Here is a 19,951-nt window from a genome sequence, read left to right as displayed (position 1 = left end):
ACTCTCTTGATAAGGAATATAGTGAACTTTGGTATCAAAAATTCGATTTCTTCTTGTTAGTCTCTTCACTTGTTGCAACTTGAACTCCGTGTTCAGCAGCCCTTACACGAAATCTACGACAGCATTCCCCTTAGTCTAGTTGTGCATAATATTCCTGTAAAGGAAGGTAGATGCCCTATAGGTCAAAAAGTAAGACGTATTCCTTTTGAATTAAGGGACGGGTTGTTTGAAGAGCTAAAAAAGTTGCGGAAAGTAGGTTTGATCTTCCTTGTTCAGCATATTGAATGGTGTTTGCCAGTTGTGATTAGAAAGAAGAAGAACAATCAAATCCGACTTTGTATAGAGTTTAGAGAGATAAATAAGCAAAGAGTCAAGGACTACTACCCGTTTTCCTTTATTGACTAAATTTTAGATCAATTAGCGGAGAGGGAAGTATATCGTTCATGGATTGCTTTGTGGGATACAATCTAATGGAAATTGCTTAGTAAGACAATCTTAAAATGATATTTATTACTCTCTTTGGTACCTTTGCGTACCATGTGATGGCGTTTGGTTTATGTAATGCATATGGTTCGTGGTAAAGAAGAGCTGACAAGACCTTTGATGACATCTCTCTAGAGGAATTGAAAGTATTCATTGATGACCAGGGGGCAGCCACCATAAGAGAAAGGCAATTGATCATTTTGTGGAAGTGTTTCGAGCATTGCAGACAATTTTGCATAGCTCTCAACCCAAGGAAGTGCATCTTTGGAGTGCGTTATGGGCTAAGTTTAGGCCATGTGGTCAGTTCAATAGGGATTGCATCTGACCCTTAAAAGATCAGGTCATAGTCCCCATGAGTCCACGACGTACTCCAAAGGAAGTACATAGCTTTTTGTCATCTGTAGGGTATTATCGGAGGTTTATCAATGCATTGATAGAAAGAGTGTTGCCACTGAAGAACCTATTGTCCTTCAACTGTCAGTTTGCATGGAGTGATGCTTGCAAAGTATCTTTTGGCGAGTGAAGTAGGAGCTTGCCAAAGCACCTGTTTTAAAAGCACCTAAAAGGGGTGAAATGTTCTATATATTTTCATCAGCCACTATGAATAGTATCACTATTGTTTATCCCAAATTTGGGAGGAAAAGTTGTATCATTTGATAGCTTTTGCTAGTCCGAAGTTGGGCATATAAGAAATTAACTATACCTATATGGAGAAGCTGTGTCTCTTGCGATGGTATTTGTGACCAAAAAGTTTAGGCACTACATTCTCTATGGGAAGGTAGTTTTTTATATGAAGGTGGAAGGGCTTTGATTGTTGCTGAAAATTTTACAACGGTCAGATCGTTTAGCAAAGTGGTTAATCACCTTGAAAGAGTTTGATTACAAGATCAAGAGCAAGCCACCGAGGCTACATGGCATTGTAGAATGTCTTGTGTATTATGGAGAGCCCAAAGAGGTCATGGATGAAGGAAGTGACATGGAAACATTGTTTAAGATTGATACAGCATATATTCCCTCCTGGTATGTTGCTATAACGCACTATTTATCTATGGGAGAGACTAGAGCTACTTTATCCAAATCAGAGAAGAGAAAAACTAAACAACAGGCATTGAAATTTTCCCTGATTATAGGAATATTACATCTCATGGCCTATGACAAGCCTCTTTGAGCCTTGATAGGTGTAAGGCACAATATGAGGGGAATAAGCTTCAAGGGTTTGAAGCCATGGCTGCCCTTGCTGTTTGCAACCTGTAGACTGAAATAAAACCCTGAAAGAATGATCAAATACCTCAGTATCAACGCCTTGAAGGTGCGTCAATAGGCTGGGAAGGTGCTCGGGAAGCCGGGGAGTGACAGGAGCTCAGGGAGATCGGATATGGCTGTCGGGATGGAGATCCAATGCATGAAGCGAGTCGATGCGAAGGTCGGGAAGCACCGAGTCAAGCTCGAGCAAGAGAATGCCAAGCTCTGATACCAGTTGAAAGGTGAGAAGGATCGAAGCTTGCACGCGAGCTCTGGCGGGAGAGCAAGAGCAAGAAAGAGAGAGACAAGAAATGGGAACTCCAACAGTCACAATGTGTGACTGGGCCTTCCTTTATTCAAACTGTCACTAAAAGAATAAAGAATAAAGTGACGTGACGGGCGCCCGCCACCTGCAGTGTGCAGTGGCGGGTACTGTCAGTGTAGTAATACACGGGGCGGCACGGCAGAGGCGCCTTTACCCCCAACATAATGAATAAGGTGGATTGAAGCCGTTAGTACACCCTCTAAATATGTTAAATTTTGATTATGATCTCATTACGAATAGGGGGAGTTCTTGATGGTTGGTAGTGTAAACCCATTGTGGACGTACACATTATACTTTGATGGAGCGTCCCCTAGGGCCCTCATAAAAAAGAGAGTATTGGAGTAGTTATCTGAGATCCCTAACACAAAGTTATAATGAAACTAGTTGTTTATCTTGGGGTAGGATTCACTAACAACATGGCAGAGTATAAAGCATTGATTATGAGACTAAATATTGCCAAGAAAGGTGGTATTTGGTGGTTGTTAGTAAAAGGGGATTCCAGCTGATCTTAAATCAACTCAATGAGACATACAGTCCAAAATCCCATCCTTCGTATGTATCATGGAACTGCTATAACCCTACTTAATGAGTTTGAGAGCGTCTCTCTTCAGTTGCTTCCACGTTATTGGAATCAATCTGCAGATTCATTAGCTAATTTTGCTTATGAGGAGGACCTCTTCTTCAATTGTGGTCCTAGTCCGGATATTGTTATTGATAATGAGACAAGACCTGGTCACTTGTGGGGAGTTTTATCAGACCATGTGTTATATGGAAGAGGATGGCTGATATGGGTAATGCAAAGAGTAGCCGATACCCATCTAGTACTACTAACTTGGACCCATAGGTTGATCAAACGACATGTTATGCGTACGCCTCTTGCTATATATACACGGGGGATGGGTCACAAAATGATGCATTTAGTCTAGGGCTGCGAGCCCTATTTTTCCCCTTGGAATAGAACCTATTTTCATATATCAGCCTTCTTCCAAGGAGGGATCTATATGTGATATTCTATATTTGATTTCATTAGGCCAAGATGGTGAGTCAGTTTTGTAGTTTAGTGTTTGATTTCTTTAGGCCAAGCAGGCTAGTTAGTTTGCAGTGGAATGTGCTATTTCTTTAGGCCAAGAGGGTCCTATGTCTGTTTGGTGCAGGTATGTTTAATAGTTTGTTGTTTTATTGATTGCATCATATAGGTTGACAAAGTCACTAGTGGGAGTCTTTGCTGCAAAAAAGCTTCTTGTGGCCATTCCAGGTGGTTTTGTCCCCTTTTGGAGTCTTTTTTCCCTTAAGAAAATAATGATATATGTGTATGTAAGGGTGCTTTCTTTCTGTTTGTTGGGGATTGTTAATCAAGGCATGAAGTCCCAGGTTTAGCTTTTGTATGTCTAGGGGGAGGTCTGAGTAGTCATTGCCTCTTGTATTGTCAGGCAGCACTGAAAGACCTTTTTAAGATGGGGAGTTCTAGTGACCTTGTTCTGTTGACCCACGAGGCGGCTGTTCTAGGAGGTCCTGTTAATGTGAGGCAGTTAGAGAAGCCTACTTTTAAAAAAAACAAAAGGCAAAAACCCTAAATATCTAATTGAAAACCTATGAATATACAGAGGTGTGTAAAAAGGGATCCTCACCCCCTATAAAAATAGAAAAGAAAGAAAAATTATTGAGCAGGTGTTCATCACCTTGCGAAGGCTTGATAGGTTCTTGCGGATGAGACAAGACCCGGTGCCGATGCCTTGTCTTCCTAGGGGTGGCAACTAGCTGAAAAGCAAAGGAAATAAAAGAAGGTTGGAGCGAAAATAAAAGTGAGCGTTAGAAAAGGATTAAGTGTCACCTTGCGAGGGCTTGGTAGGTTCTTGGGTATCAAGACAGGACCTAAGACTGATGCTCTATTCTCCTTGGGTCACTACCCTCAGCTCCCTCCTTTTTGCATGCTCGAGTATGGAAAATAAAGGCCTAAAAGGAGAATGTGCTAAGAGAAAATATTTCTTGATCAGGATATAGGAGTCCTCGCCTCATAGGAGTTCCTAGTTGAGTTGTCCTTAGTTAGGTAGGTAGTTCAGACCACCACTTAGGATGACCTCTTTGATAGTTCTTTGTAGCTTGGCTGTGCCGGAGCAATTGGTTAGTGACTAGCTTTAGGCTTTCTGTCAAATTATGTTAGGCTTACTCCTTGTGGCTTTTATGCCTTAGTTTTGTTAGGGGATAGGATGTGAGCTATGATGTGTTTTGTTGTGTTTCTATTTTGTATCAACTTGATGGTCTTTGTGGTTGTGTGTATGTGCAGATTTGTTCGTGGGATTCGATGGGCTAAGTCGCCCTATCTTGTGGTCACCAATGACAGATGATTTTTGACACCAAGAAGTGCTTAAAAATAGCCAAGAAATTTGAATTTCAGGAGAAAAATATACTTTGTTGAAGGCGGCAGCTACAATTAGTACGATTTTAAGTGGCAAAGCCCCAAAAAGTGCTTTAAAGACCCACCGCGCGATGGTTGGGGAATTTTCATGATTTTTTCAACTATCGGATTGGATCCTAAGAGATGCCTGCTAGTGGAAAACTTCCAGACGGTCAAGCAAAAATTTTCAAACCTTGATTTAGACGGTGGACGTGGAAATGGGGATGCCCGGGAGGCCAAGGGCCAAAGGCCAAGTGTAAGTGAGTTTTAGGGGGCCCAAAGGGTGTGACCTTTGGGGGATCCCTTTAGTGCCCCCTTAATTTTTGATTTCATGGGGGGGGAGACTCGATTTTTTTGGGCATGAAGAAGGATGAAGGCGCCATGAAACCAGGCGACGATTTGATGAAGAGGAGGGGTGAGGGCAAATGCCACATCAATATACCCCTACCAATTGCTCAGATGACTGAGATGCTTGCTTCCTATGCTCTCCATCATTGCCTTTGGCTCATGAGATGGCTGACTGGACATGGAGATCAGAAATTAGTCTTTCTCTCTCCTCTCTCTCTCTCTCTCCTTAAGGGGTAGTTCATGCCCATCAAGAAGAATGAAGACCAATTGAAGAATGCTTGCCGGACATGAATTGGATTGCTCCAAGATCAAGAGGAGGCTAAGAGGAGATGTTCAACATTGAAGATTTGCTACAAGTTGGTCCATTGGCAGCCCAAAAAAAATTAATTACAAAACCCGCAACATGCAAATAAGCGGTATGCCTCATTTTTACAAAGGAAAATTTGTTTCTTGTTGATGTTTGATGGTTGGAATGGAATTCATATGGAACAAAAAAAAAGAGAGCTTAATTGCATCATGATTGAGGGCTGTGCATAAAGAAAATGAAGATCCATAATGAGAAATATTCATAATAATTAAATTATGGCCCGAAAAGTGCATTTTTAGTTTAAAAATGAAGGTTTATTGGTTTCGGGTGGGGAAAAAAGATGCGCATGGGATAAAATTCTGAGAAAAAACATCTTTTAGCTTTCATAATCAATCCATAGTCATAAATAAGAAAATAATCTACATTTATGGTTAAGTAAATATAAAAAAATAGTAAATTTTGGGAAAAATAGGATTTTCATGTTATAAAAATCTTAAAAAAAGTATTCATGGTTGTGGCTGTATAATAAAGCTGAGGCATGAATTTTGGCTTTAGTGTCGATTTTTTAATGTGTTATAGTTCATGTTTTTTTTATTTGATGTGAAAAATACATACAAAATAATACCCTACACCTATGCAACGTAGTATAACCTAAACGTTGAAGGGAAAGAGTGAGGTTAAGAGATTAAAAGGGCTGAGAGGGTTTGAGTTTTTGAAACATTTGACTGTGCATTCCATTAAGAATTGCGATAATTGAGTCTAAGGGGCTAGCAGCACGAGAAATCGGTGCTAATCTCTATACATCGAAGCATACGTTTAGTGAAAATCATAAGAGGGCTATTTTTTCCACATCACAAAATGTTGATTTGATAAATATTGTTTGTGCATAAGGATCGTATGCACTATGAATGATGCATGACATGGTATCACTCGTGGATTGCATAGCAATTGTCTTCCTAGGATATGACTTATACGTTGAGTGGAAAGGAGCCTTTTCTCAAGGTCAATTGTATGCTTTCCTTGGGATTGTTTGGTGAGAATTTATATATTTTTGGATCATACAAAATAAGAAAAGAGTGGAGTTTGTGTGTTATGTCTTATATGTTGCAGCAACGCATCTTGGGGCCAATCCCCGAGGTGCAGGAGAGTCGCAGTGGAGCCGTGACAATTAGCCGAGGGGAGCTTCCTGATGTTTCTGTGGCAAGGCACTATGCCTACATGTTATGGGATCTCCCTATGGACTACATATCAGCTACAAATGCATAATTAAGTCTATTTAGTGTACATTGGTGTATTACAGACTCTCCTAGCCCACGAGGTCATGTGGTGGAGTTGTCTATTTTGTGCATGAGGTCTGGCTAGTGCCATAGCCAGTGCCAGTCCATTTTAGGTCCCATCAAAGTGCATTACAAGATTTTATAAAAATATTATAAATTAAAATAACTTTATGGTCACATTTATATTCATATTTAGTAGTGATTTTGAGCATGAATTCAATTGCACATGTGGTGATAAGATATTAAATGGTGCAAACCAATTATTTTGAATTATTTTTAGTTATATTGAAAGATAAAAGAGAGAGAAGAGGACTTGGAGAGGACAGATATATTTAGACACAATAGAGGTACCATTTTCTTCCATCTCCAAGTAAAGAAGGGTTATGTGCATGACAAGGAAGAGGAGGAGGCTCTTCTTCATATCCAAAACTATATATATGTTTTCCTCTTCTCTTCTTCTTCATTTTCATGTTCCTCTTCTTCTTCTTCTTCTTCTTGCTTCTCTATTACTTGTTTCAAAAATTTCTCAAATAATATGGATGTTTCCTCTTCTTTCTCCACTTTCTTTTCATATTTTCATTAATTTGCAATGAATAGCATCAGTAAACACGCATATATATAATACATCACTCGAACATGTAAGTAATAATACAAGAAATGTCATAGAGAAACATGTGCATAATGGTGTAGGTAAACATCTGGCTAATGGTATAGTCAAGCATGCAAATAAACATGTAGATGAATGTACAAGTGAAGATGTAGGTAAATGTTTAGGTAAAGGTTCAAATAATAGTGCACGTGAATGGGTAGGTCATAGCATAGATAAGTACCGAGATAATTTTGCAAGTAATTATCCAAATAATAAGGATGATATCACTCTAAACAACTCATATTTGCATGCTCCTAGAAGAAATTTTTTATTTAGCTTATTTACCTTTCCATGGTCCCTTGTTGTCTCCTTGGTTCCTCATTAGCACCTAAACCTCGTGAGTTTAGTAAATACACGTATGAAATTTGTCTATTCTTGCCTCACTCTCTTCATAAACAAAAAGTGTCCATATCAAGCATAGTGCTACTTAGTTTGAAGCCACATGGTCATGAGACCTAGATACCATACTTGGTAAAAAATGTGGTGATCTTGTCTTATGTGTATCATTTTCTCTCTTCGACACTCCTGTCAAGAATGTGGTATCTCTTGTGATCAAGCTAAAAGCTAAAAGATATATGGAATAATATCTATAATCTGTAAGCTAAAAGCAACAATGATCTAAAAAGAATATAACTATGAAATTAACATTGGTACTTCTTGGTGCCAAGTCAATAAGACATGGGATCTAGAGATGGGATCTAGAGACCATGTTATGTGCATATATGATATTGGGTCTACACCAAGCAAAGATCCCCTTGGTGCAAAGACATGGTTATGGGGCCTAGAGGCCTTCCTTAATGAAAACATATCATGGGCTTTTGACTTTTATATTTCATTTTCCACAATTCTCTAGCAAAAAGCTAAAATCTATAAGGAATAACATGTATAATTAACAAGCAAAAAGAGACAAGAAACTAGGAAAGAACGTAGCTACACTAAACATAGTATCCCTTGGTCATGGTGCCCCCTTCTACCAAGCCATATGGTCATGGGACCTAGACACCATGTTCAAGGGGAACATGCACTCGGATTTTTTCTTTTATCTATCATTCTTTATCTATTTCTAAATTCATTACCACACCTTTTTCAAAATTATTACCACACCTTCTGTGAAGAAAAATTAAGATGTATAGCCCTTTCATATAAGGTATGAATCACCATTAGCTCCAAGAACCCTAGTATGCATGTTGACATTTCACTATTTAAGAAGTTAAAGAGAATTTATAAGTAGCCCTTTCATTTCTCCACTGGGAGTTCCTACAGTTAGCCAATCAATAGATTCTTCTTTTGTTGTCATGATACTCAAATGCCCAACTCTTATCAACATCTCTTTTACACATTCTACTATTGAGCCCAACCCCTCAATCTCAAAGAGTATATCTCATTCCTATTAGTAACTTGGATAATGCACAAGTTAGTGATGATTAAATTTAACTCATCTCAAACAAGGAACATAAACACAATCTTAAAGGATAGTGTCAACTCATCTCAAAATTTTCTAAGCCACACAAACGTATTGCCAACTCATCTCAAAAATTTTCAAGATAAACATAGTACTAAAACACTCCAACAACCTCAACTTGAAAATTCTCACTCTTCACTCTAAGATTTATATCAACCCCACATCAAATTTTTAAAAAATAAATTTTTATGTAATTTGATCCCCCCAAAGCATAAATTACATGAAATATTATTGCATTGATGAGATAAGCATGATCATGGCACTCAAACCCTTGTTTTTCACAATAATTAAGTTATTTCTAGCAAAGTTAATTGGATAATCAACTTGTTGGTCTGTAGATTATTAGCATATACACTAGAGATTTAGAAATCCATGGAGCGAGTTCAAGTTGGTTATAGATGTACGCATGTCACATAAGTTAACTATAAATGAGTGTAAATATAGAGATTCTTAATTGCAGTGTCATCTTTTAAATCCTAGGGATACTTCAAATATATATAAAAGAGGTTTCTTTATATGGGCTTGGTAGTTAAATAATAAAAACCTCAAAATTCAAAATTTAAGCTTACTGTAACATCTATGGTTGGAATACTACTTCAAATCAAATATCCCAATGAAATAAGTCAAAATTCTTAATGTTAGAGCAAGGTTTTTGACATTTGCAGTAGTAGCAAGGCTTGTTCATTCTTGTACAAGATGAAAAATGTTGCCCTTATTACTAATGACTACTTACACTAATGCTCATGTAAAATTATATATATTTATTCGTGTACATGCCCTTAAGAATAAGTGAGAACTTGCCTTAATAGGTTGAGAAACATGTTTTTTGTGAGCACTACTCAAGATAGGAAAAAATCATAATGATTGATAAATCATAATGATTGATAAATCATCGATTATGACCAAAATTATCATTCATGTTAGTGGATCTAATAGATCTAACAAACATAGTATCCAATGCTTCATTATTTTCATGATCATGACAATAGTTCTAAGTTCTCATTTATAATGTATCATTTATGATGATCACAATTATAATGGTAACTAATTCTACTTTAGTTGTCCAAAATACCACTAAAAGATAATATGCTAAAGTTAGCTACAACTTGAAGCACTCAAGATATATCAAACAAAAAATAGCACATACACAACTACGAGTACTTATTACAATCATAAAAGACATGACTAGATGAGATAGTGCACTTGGTATAAACAACACTCATTTTGAGATTCTAGTTTGTTATGAGCCATTAAAGACAAACTACACTATAGTTCAATAGGTATGGTACAAAAGAACTAGATCTCTATTCATTTTCACACATTATATAGACAATCTTTTCTCTTTTAGCTTTTGGGCTATCCACATTTAGCTTTTGGGGTTACCCATTTTTCCTTCTAGTCTTTATAATTTATCATTTTTTCTTGGTCTATTCTAGACCTTCAAGCCCTATCTATCGGACCACATGAATTTTAGAAGACTATAAACTTTTACAAGGCTATATGACTTTTACAAGGTAAGTTTGGTGCTCAAGTTTTATAGTGATTTGTTTTCATGACTTATCAAAACTGATAAAAAACTTAAAATAAAGATTTATTTTATAAATCACTACTTGGCATCCATGATGCAAGTTTTAGCCTTTGTCTTCAACATTAGAAACCGTGATACTACCATTTGGCAACTAAACATATGTGTATTGATATAAACATGAATACATGATCTTTAAACCAATTGTGCTATCAAAATGTTCACAAGGTTACAATGACATTAAATGTTGTGTTGTCACCATAACTAGGTTGTTTCATACCCTATAGCTCTACCCAAATTGAAAGAAGCTTTAGAAGCTTGTTAAGATATGAGTCCACAAAGCAAGGCTCAATTCTAGCATTGGAATAACAAACTAATATCTTTAATGAGTGATGATCCTTAAAATTATATCAACATGCTAACCTATTGCAAAACTAAGTGGTGTTTTGGCTCTCTCGGCATTTCTAAACATGTTTTTCTCTTGCTCTATAGTCCTAGCGCTTCTCTTTCTAAGAAATTCATCCACTTGTATAGCCTTCTCAAAGACTCTCACCAGCACATCCCTTTGTAGGTTTGAGTTGCTTGCTAAGACCTTATAGAGTTCTTTCTTACAGATCTCATTGATGAATATAGTGGAGACGGCTCTCTCATTTAATCACATAGCTCTGCAGATATCCTCTTATAGAAACTCCTCACATAAGTGACGAAGTCTCCTATGTCCTCTTTTTATTTTTGGCTAACATTCATAAAATTAATGATGAGGTTATTGAAGTATCCTACCTCCGAGAATCTCTTGATAATATTTAGATCATTGAAATTATTACATTCGGCATTATCCAGACTTGTAAAATAAGTTTGTTCCTTCTAATAAATGTGCTTACCAAAATAGTATTCGCTTCTTCAAGAGTGACTGAGACAATAAACTTATGGTAGCATTGTGAGCATATCGCACTACCTACAAGATTGAGACTTGCCCAACCCCCTTTAAATTGACCTATGATACTAATATAATCATGTTAGTCAAGTTATTTATCCCAAGCTTATAAGTGGATGTGCAAGAAAGATGGTAAGGTTGAGAAGCTTAGACCAATTGCTTTTGCTGGAATTGGAATGAGTATGTGAAATCCAATTACTGGTGATGCATTCTCTTATCTGCAAAAATCAGAGTGAAAGGCCTAGTTCAATAAAGTTTTTGACTCTACTCCATAAAGGGACACAAGAAGAATATGAAATTCTAAGGCCTAGGTTCTTTTCGAGTATGTGCAATCAGTAGAACTAGTAACGTCGAGCTTGAAACATTGTATGGCAAAGGCATAGGCTTCTTCAATGAAAGACAAGTCAAGAAATATTGCCTGCAAGCACATCGACTACACGAATTCCCCAATGGAAGTACAATCCATTACCCTAAGGGCTATTAGAATAATTGAGCTTGACCTTAAAGATGAAGATCCCATACCCTCAGCTTACTTGAGAGTCATGTTGATACCAAAGAAATTCCACAAAATAAATGTCCTAATCGACAATGGTGTTGATTGTAATGTTATGACATATAATGATTGGATGAACATAGCGCATTCTCCACTACCCCCCAATAACTACAAAGATAAATCCATATGGAAAATATCAAATCATGTTGACCATCAAGACTAAAAGTATACTAGCTATCTTGTACGTTACCCTAAGGTAATGAAGTACTATTGGGATGCCCATTTAAAAAAATAAGTAATTGCAGAGTTGACTTCAAAATGCAATCTAAGTAAATCAAGTTATCCATTGCACTCTTGAGAGGTAATGATGAAGACACCTCAAAAAACTCCTTCTGCTCCTTAAGTAGAGCTTTTAATGTTGGATTGTCAAAGTGATTCCTTGGATTGATCTTCTACCTCTTTATTCAAGTGTAAAAAGATAAATCTAAGAGTACATTTTATACTCCTTCTTGAGATACTTAATGGTGATAAGAAAAAATCCAACTTACTATACATTCCTTGTAGATGGATAGGTTACCCATCAATGGAAAACTCCATGTATAACTATAAAAAAACAATAGCAATCCTTTTTAAAGTCATATGCTAATCATACCCAAGTATTATCTATAGGCCCCATTTCCAAGGTAATCAAGTTCACCTTTGCTTCATAGTTTTGGACCTGACTGTGGACACATCTAGGTATTGATTTTCTCTTTACAATTAAATACTTAAACTCTTATGGGATTTTGTAATTTAGTGGAGAGATAATTCAACTTGTCAATAATTGACTTATTTAGAAAACTATGTTGTACTACCACTATCTATCAAGATAAGAAAATTATTTTTATGAATGGATTTCATATAGGGTGTGTTAGGGCTCCTAGAATCTATCCATGTATCCATGGAGATAGAAAAAAGTGAAGTGGTAGTAGTATGCAAATTAGTTCCACTTGAATTAGATGGAACATGCACACTTTGGGGTCAAGTAGAAAGCCAGTTTCTAGGTCATAAGACTCATCTTGCTCAAGGTCCTCATCATGATCCTCAAATTTAGCTTATGCACACATAGTTGGTTCCTCAATTTCTTTCTCATCAACATCTTGAAGCATATTCATGTTGTAATTTTTGGCTTTGGTATCCTTGTAGGTACATTTGGATGCATGGTTAGTCATGTACTTTTCACTACAATTGAAACATAGATCCTTCTCTTTGAACTCTCTAAAGAGATTCATATGCATGAATTCTCCATCATTGGCTAAATTATCCTTAAGTCTACTATCCCTTGTTTAGGCTCAATTATATGGATGAATGCTACTTTGAAGTGCTTTGTTGCCTTGAAGCATTAAATGTAGGATATGTGGGGACTTTGGCATTTCCAAATGGAGTGCTAGATCCACAAAAATTTCCATCAAAGTTGCTTTGTCTATTTAGAGGCCTTTTCTATCCAAAAGAAGCTTGCATAGGGATGTCCTTCTTGCAAGCATACCTCTTAGATAACTCAATAGCTTGGATTAGTGTTACAGGTTCCTGGACCATGACATCAGCTAATAAATTAGGCTCGAGACCATATATACATTTATGCAGGTTTGCATCCTCATTCACACTCTCTACATACATGGTAAGATCCAAGATTTTGTTAGTATACTCTCTAATAGATAGGCTCATTTGGTCTAGTTGATGCCACCTCCTAACAAATGTTTCTTTCTCTATGGGAGATACAAAATACTTGAGCCATCTTTACTTTGAAATCTTCTTGTCTGTTAACCTATTGGTTATCTCCTTTAATGTACCTCCACCATGTATGAGCAAAGTCTTCAAGGTGAAGTATAGAAAAACAGATCTTCTAATGATCAAACCTAGGGAAGATGTCAAAGATAGACTCTAATTTTGATGTCCACTCCTCCAAATTAGTTGGTGATGATGAATGTCCATTATATCTAGTCAACACTATCTTATCATAGATCTCCCTCTCTACAAACCCTTATTTCCCATTTGATTCTTAGGGATGCAGGTCCATATAACTATCCATGGGAGCTGAAAGATTAGAAGCACTCCTATGATAATTGGTTCGAAATCTTCCTAAAGGAATAGGTGGTTGATTTCTCACTCATAGAGGGTTAGATGCATGAATGCTCAAAATTGTCTCATCGTCCCTTAAAAATATGTCTTCCCAATCTCATAAGGAGTGTGTGATATACACTTCTTTCCAATGATAACAGGTTGTAGATGAGGATTTGAAGGTTGAAATGATTGTTGAATTGACTACTTCTCTCCATATTCTTTGTTTGCCATTTTTATTGTGATAAGTATGGATATCAAAGCACTAAGCTTGTCCAAAGATTCTTTAGTTAAAGAAGAAAGTTTCTCCAAAGTGGACCATTTTCTCCATGACGTCCTTGAATTGGATTTTTTGTTAAACCATCTGCTTCACTTCTTGGTTTAACTCGGAAACATTCTCCATATGCCTAATGGAATGTCTAGTTTCATGGTTACAAAATGTGGCATTTAGAGTATTATATGCACCATACTCTTGTGATTCCTCTTCATCATGATATGGGTCAGGTATGACTTCATGTACTTCCTTGACTTGTTGTTGGACATCCTCATTGGCATTGTACTTTCCCTTATTTCCAGCTATTTCTACTCACTCTCAAAGTGCGGTCCAAGTAGACATCTTGTCACAAAAATGGATATCACATTTCACCACGATATTCAAATGAAGAAGTTTTCGATTCAAAATAAAGCTAAGAAATAGCTTTGAGCTATTAGTCTTCACTTTAGAATTAAAATATAGTGATCTAGAAATATATTTTCTTATTATACAAAGCAGTGGATCACCGTATAAACTCATTGTTTTGACCTATCAAGCACTTGTAGATCCAAAGGTCCAAACTAAGGTCTCTAAACATTGTAAAAACCTCGATATGATTTGTAGGCACTCAATGCATTTTGCAATAACTTATATTAGCCATGTTTAAGCTCTAAAATATCCTACATCACTTGTAATAAATTGGGTGATGCTCTCAAAATAACCCCTAGTGCCATGTTTCACTGTAATAATATGTAAGCAACTTGTTTGTGATATCCGATAAGTTACTCATGAATATATGTGTGCATCATGTGGGCTCAAAATAAGGTGTTTTTAAAATACTATTTTTATACATTTTTCACATACAAAAGGGTGTAATATAAAGGGGTTATTTAGAAATTGAATAGAAAAGGGTTATATTTTATTCAGGAAAATTTCACAAATAAGGATATTTGTAAATAGGCCTTGAATGCATGTGATGTATAGGATATTCATATAGTAACTTCCCCGAGTCTGTGACCTGAAATAACCTCTCTCTCTCTCTCTCTCTCTCTCTCTCTCTACCATGGCATTTTTTTCCCACAGTAGCTTCATTTCTTAAAAGTGGCAACAATGTTAGATTAAAAAGTTTTTACGTATGTTGCTTACTTCATGCACAACTCAATTCAAGGTAGATTCCATTGTATCTTTCACTTATATTCAATATATCTTTAAGAACTAACCTAATGCAATCATAGTTTGAAAATTCACATAATCACTAAAAATGAGGTCACATTGAACATTTTATCAATAATTCAGAGTTCTTGTTAGCATTCACAAGTTGGTATAGTTTAACTTATAGAAAACATTATTAGATAAATTTTTTATATAAATGAATTTTATACAATTATTAACATTAATTAATACTTTGTGATCACATAAAATTGTTTGGTAATCATGTAAATAGTCAATCCCTGAAATGCAATGAAATCCATTATCGTACATGTAATGAAAAGGATTTATCTTCTCTATTTAAAGACACTTATACTCAATATGGAGCATATTTTGGTAAATCTAGACATGAACTAGACATAATTTGGTAGAATAAACCCTTAGATAGACACACACACACACACACACACACTCTCTCTCTCTCTCTCTCTCTCCTTGTACTTGTATCCAAAGCCTCGTTTACACAAGTGCATGATGTTGAAAACTTTAGGTGAAGGTAAGATAAAAGGGGGCTCTCTTTCCCACGAGGAGTCAAAATCATAGAGCACCTTGTGTGATATGAGACAAGGTGTATATGGACACTTCCCAAAAGGTTGTGCTATATACCACATAACATGGAAATGAGAGGTTTAGGTATAGCCATTAACTTACTTATCTACCGCATATGTATATTGTGCTCTCATTAGGGGAAATTTGATGTCTCAAAATTATCCTCTAAGGGAGTTTGACCTTGCTAGATTAGCATGTAAGCATTGCTGAGGTTGACATTTAGGGGTCACATGTTTCTTTTCATATGTTGCTCATGCTTTTCTTGTTACAGGTGCAACGTAACACCATTTCTCCACCACAAATTTGCTCCTATTTTTAAAGGAAAAAGCCTATTACTACAACACTTATTTTAGCTTTTGCTATTGTTTTGTGTGCATATTTAAACTGCAAGTTGTGTGTTTTTGTTGTACGCTCGGGGATTAATTTTTTCTTTGTTGATCAACCGGAGGATTACTAATGAAGCAATATAGTGCCATCGACTTTCTTGCTAAGGTTGACGTGCACGCGCTCAAGTTTCTTTTATACAACGATCCTCTTGAAGATTTGAGAACCTGTGGCTCTTCCCCTCTCACTCTCAGCTCGCCAGGCACGTAGCATCAGGGCGCTTCTGTCGAGGAACTGGCTATAAAGCCAGCCTCCATAACTGCAGAAATCAAGGCGGAAGAGGGTATGGCTACAACGGCCAGTGCTACAACATCCGAAACATAAACAACCGAGTTGAAGGCGGGTGTAGCTACATCTAGAGGATAAATACAGCATCCAATCTCCTTCAAGGCGGATGCTGCTACACCTAGAGAATAAAGACAGCATCCAATCTCCTTCAAAGCTTAGATATCTCTACGAATAGTTATTGTGAGTCTTTTGTATTTCTTCTTATGTTTGAGCCATATCATGTACCTAAAAACCAAGTGCTCTATGCAAAAATAAACTCTCGTGTTACTACAACTTACGTACCCTACTTCTTCATGAATATAGAGTCGTGTTTTTATCAATGACATAAAAAATTTTGGGTTATTCTAGAGCTTTATTTTTTATTAATGACTTCCTTTACGCATCACACTAAAAATCAGTTCTAAATTACACACATCTCTTGTACATATGTAAAAAAAACTTTTCTTTAGAATCAAATTGACACACACATAAAACCCAACATAATATTACTATTCGAAAGCTATCTATTACCACTTAATAGGCATCCTTGTGGACTAGCTTACAAACTTGATTGCTCATTGAGACATTTTTCTTAAAAGAATGCTAATTGGGATGAAAACTTTAAAGAAAAGAGCTCCACATTAGGCTATTGCTACTTATTGGAAAGTAAGTTATCTGTTATTTTGCTAAGAAGCAACATATAGTTGCATTATCTCCTACTAAAACTAAATGCAAGGGTGTAGTAATGTTGCATGTGAAATTGCATGATTGATGAGAATGCTTTGAAGATATAGAAATCAACATTCAAGGAGTTATCAAAGTGTTAATTTGTGATAACCTCTCAAGTATTTATGTTGCCAACAATACAAATCTATATGCTAGGACCAAGAAGTTCATTATCATTCTACAAGAGAGGAAATCCTTGATGAAGAGATTGATTTGATACATTGCTTCACTCATTGGCCAATTTGTAGACACATGCATCCAACTCCTCATACTTCGTCAATTTGGAATTCTCTAGATACAACAAGTACATTGTTATACTTGAAAGGGGGGGATATTTAAGAACTAGGACATTACATTGATGCTATATATAAGGTACTTTGAATGTAGAATAATTTACTTTGGCACTATTTACATTGTATTGAGAAACTAATATAAGGTAGTTTTTGGACTAAAGGAAACTAAGTCTCTTGGATCTCCTACTTTGATACCCTTGGTGCTAGCTCATGCAATTTGCCCAGTAGATATTGCACCCATGCCATTACCTTATTTTCATTGAACCCACTTATGTGGCTGCTTGTGTTGGGGTGGTTGTGCTAGCCATGACTAGTAGTATTATATGCATGGGGGGCTTTCCCTTACCTTATTACACGGGTCTTTGTTTAGCCTCCTTTGCAATAGCACTTATTTTAGGCACATCTTCATGTGTCAGCTCATCATGGCTACCTCCTAGGATTGAGAGGGTTGTTCCACTGATCTTATGATGAAAATGGCCACTTGTTCCTCCTCCTCTAGTCCCAACATTTCTTCCTCCTCCTCTTGTCTCTTTTTATCCTCTTCGAGCTTCCTTCACTCTTCTTCAAGCCTCTCCAAATATGTGCTTTCTTCATTGGTGGATCTTGCTTTCCTAATGGGAATCTTTAGCTTAATTCTTCACTTGTTCCCTTTCCTAGATCCTTGCTCCCCTTGCTCACTCACCATTCTCTCGCTTGAGGTTCCTTATTGTTGAGTTTGGTGGTTAGCTCTCCTTTTCTTAGCCACTTGCTCCACTTCTTCAATGTTGAACCCTATTAGCTCTCTCTTTCCCAAGGTTTCATGTAGAGTAAGAGATGGGAGGGTTCACTAGAATGGGTGAGTGGTGCTCATGGAGGATTGGTAATTGTTCCAGTTTTTCCTTCCCTTCCTCTTCTTTGTCTATCTCGCCCATGGCCCCTTGGATTAGGGCTATTAGCACTCCTTCGAAACCTACGTTTGATGCCTTGGAATCTAGTTTTTTCCTTTCTAACTTAGTCCTCATGGGGATTCTCTATTGGGTAGCTCTTAAGGTTGACACCATTACTCTAGTTCGATGGGTGGATTTTGGTTCGAACATAGGAGTTTAAGTTTACTTCATCCAAGGCCTTGGTTACAATGCAGTGGCATTTCTATTTTGCTCATGAGTAAATTGCACCTCTAGATTGAAAAGAGAGCATGTAGCAACCTAATAGTAGGCTTGAGGATGTCTGCTCTATTGATTCCATCATTCATATACACTTGGTGCTTATTCATCGCGAGTATGCCATACTGGTGCGCAGATCGGACGCAGGTAGCTCACGTAGTGAATTCCCAAAGGTCCCCAAGAACAAAGTTCTCTACCTTTTTAGCACAAAAACCAATGTAAAAGCAAGCACGACATGAGACAAGAGACAAATTGGGTTGAATCTCCCCCATGCCTTGTGTGAGCGCTTCACAAAGCATGTATTTAATGTATATTTCCAATCTTTTTGCTCAAAAATAGCCCAATTACAAAAATATGACAAGCTTTTAGCTTTTGAGTTTGCTTTCTACCAAAAATAGGAAAATAAAGCTAATGGACGGTGCCCAAAGAGTCTGGCACGCCCAATCTCAATGTCCAAATAGAAATAACATATCCAGGCGCATAAGCGCATACAAAATAATAATAAATAATCGATGTCTCTATAGAAATAATCAAAATATAGGCGTGGCGCCTATCAAAATATAGTCCAAAGATGGAAAACCCGCTAGACTCCAATGCTTTCCTTCGCCACTGCTGCTATCTCTACACATCAACTGAAGCATTCACAATCGTTAGTAAAATAACACAATTAAACCGACAAAAGTGAATACCTAGCAGTCTTCAGCTACATAAATAAATCAACTGGTTAGAAATAAATCCTAACCTTAATTTATTACGAGTGCGCACTCTAAACTCATAAACGTTTATTAATTTAATATGCATTTTGCGGAATCACCCGCTATGGAATCACCCATGTACACACTAAATTAATGAAACGCCCGAAAAGGACAGGCGTCCCCATCAACTTCTCGCACAAAGAATCCTCTTTGCGTATGAGCCCCGGTCATCTAAGTTTACGGAATCCACCGTAAAACCTCACGGAATCCACCGTGGAATATGCCTCCTGGCATCATACCCCCGGGGTGGGATAGCAATTGACCTCAATTGCTATTAGCTCAATGTGGAGCTAACAGAGTGGGGAAAGCATTTAGGTCTCTAGCGTGCATCCATTGTGCTTCTTCTACAGGATGGTTCTTAAATTTCACGAGATATCTAGAGTACCTTCGGCCAGTTCTAGTGGTCATGTAATCAGTGTCTATGATGGCTTCTGGTTCAAGGATTTCAGTCTCTTCTTCTAATAAAGGTGGGTTTTCATAGACAGGGTGGATAGGTAATTGTCCTCTAAATGGTCTCAATAAACTAATATGAAAGGTATTATGAATTTTCCAATGAGATGGCAATTCTAACTTGAATGCATTGTCATTAATCTTATGAATGATTCTAAATGGTCCATAAAATCTAGGGGCTAATTTGACAACTGGATGTCTATCTACACTTTGCAATCTACGTTTTTCTATTCTAAGCCAAACATAATCATCAACTTTGAAATTCATGGCTTGTCTTTTCTTGTTGGCTTGTTTGGTATATGATTGTTGGGCTTTAGCAATCGTATCCTTTACTTCATCAAAAATAGTGTTATGCATAACAACAATATCATCGGCACTTTGTATTC

The sequence above is a fragment of the Lygodium microphyllum genome, chromosome 16 (genome assembly GCF_053477565.2).
Source record: "Lygodium microphyllum isolate KBCC chromosome 16, Lygodium_microphyllum_v1.1.10, whole genome shotgun sequence".
NCBI classification, from domain to species: Eukaryota; Viridiplantae; Streptophyta; class Polypodiopsida; order Schizaeales; family Lygodiaceae; genus Lygodium; species Lygodium microphyllum.
This window is presented reverse-complemented; position numbering follows the sequence as displayed.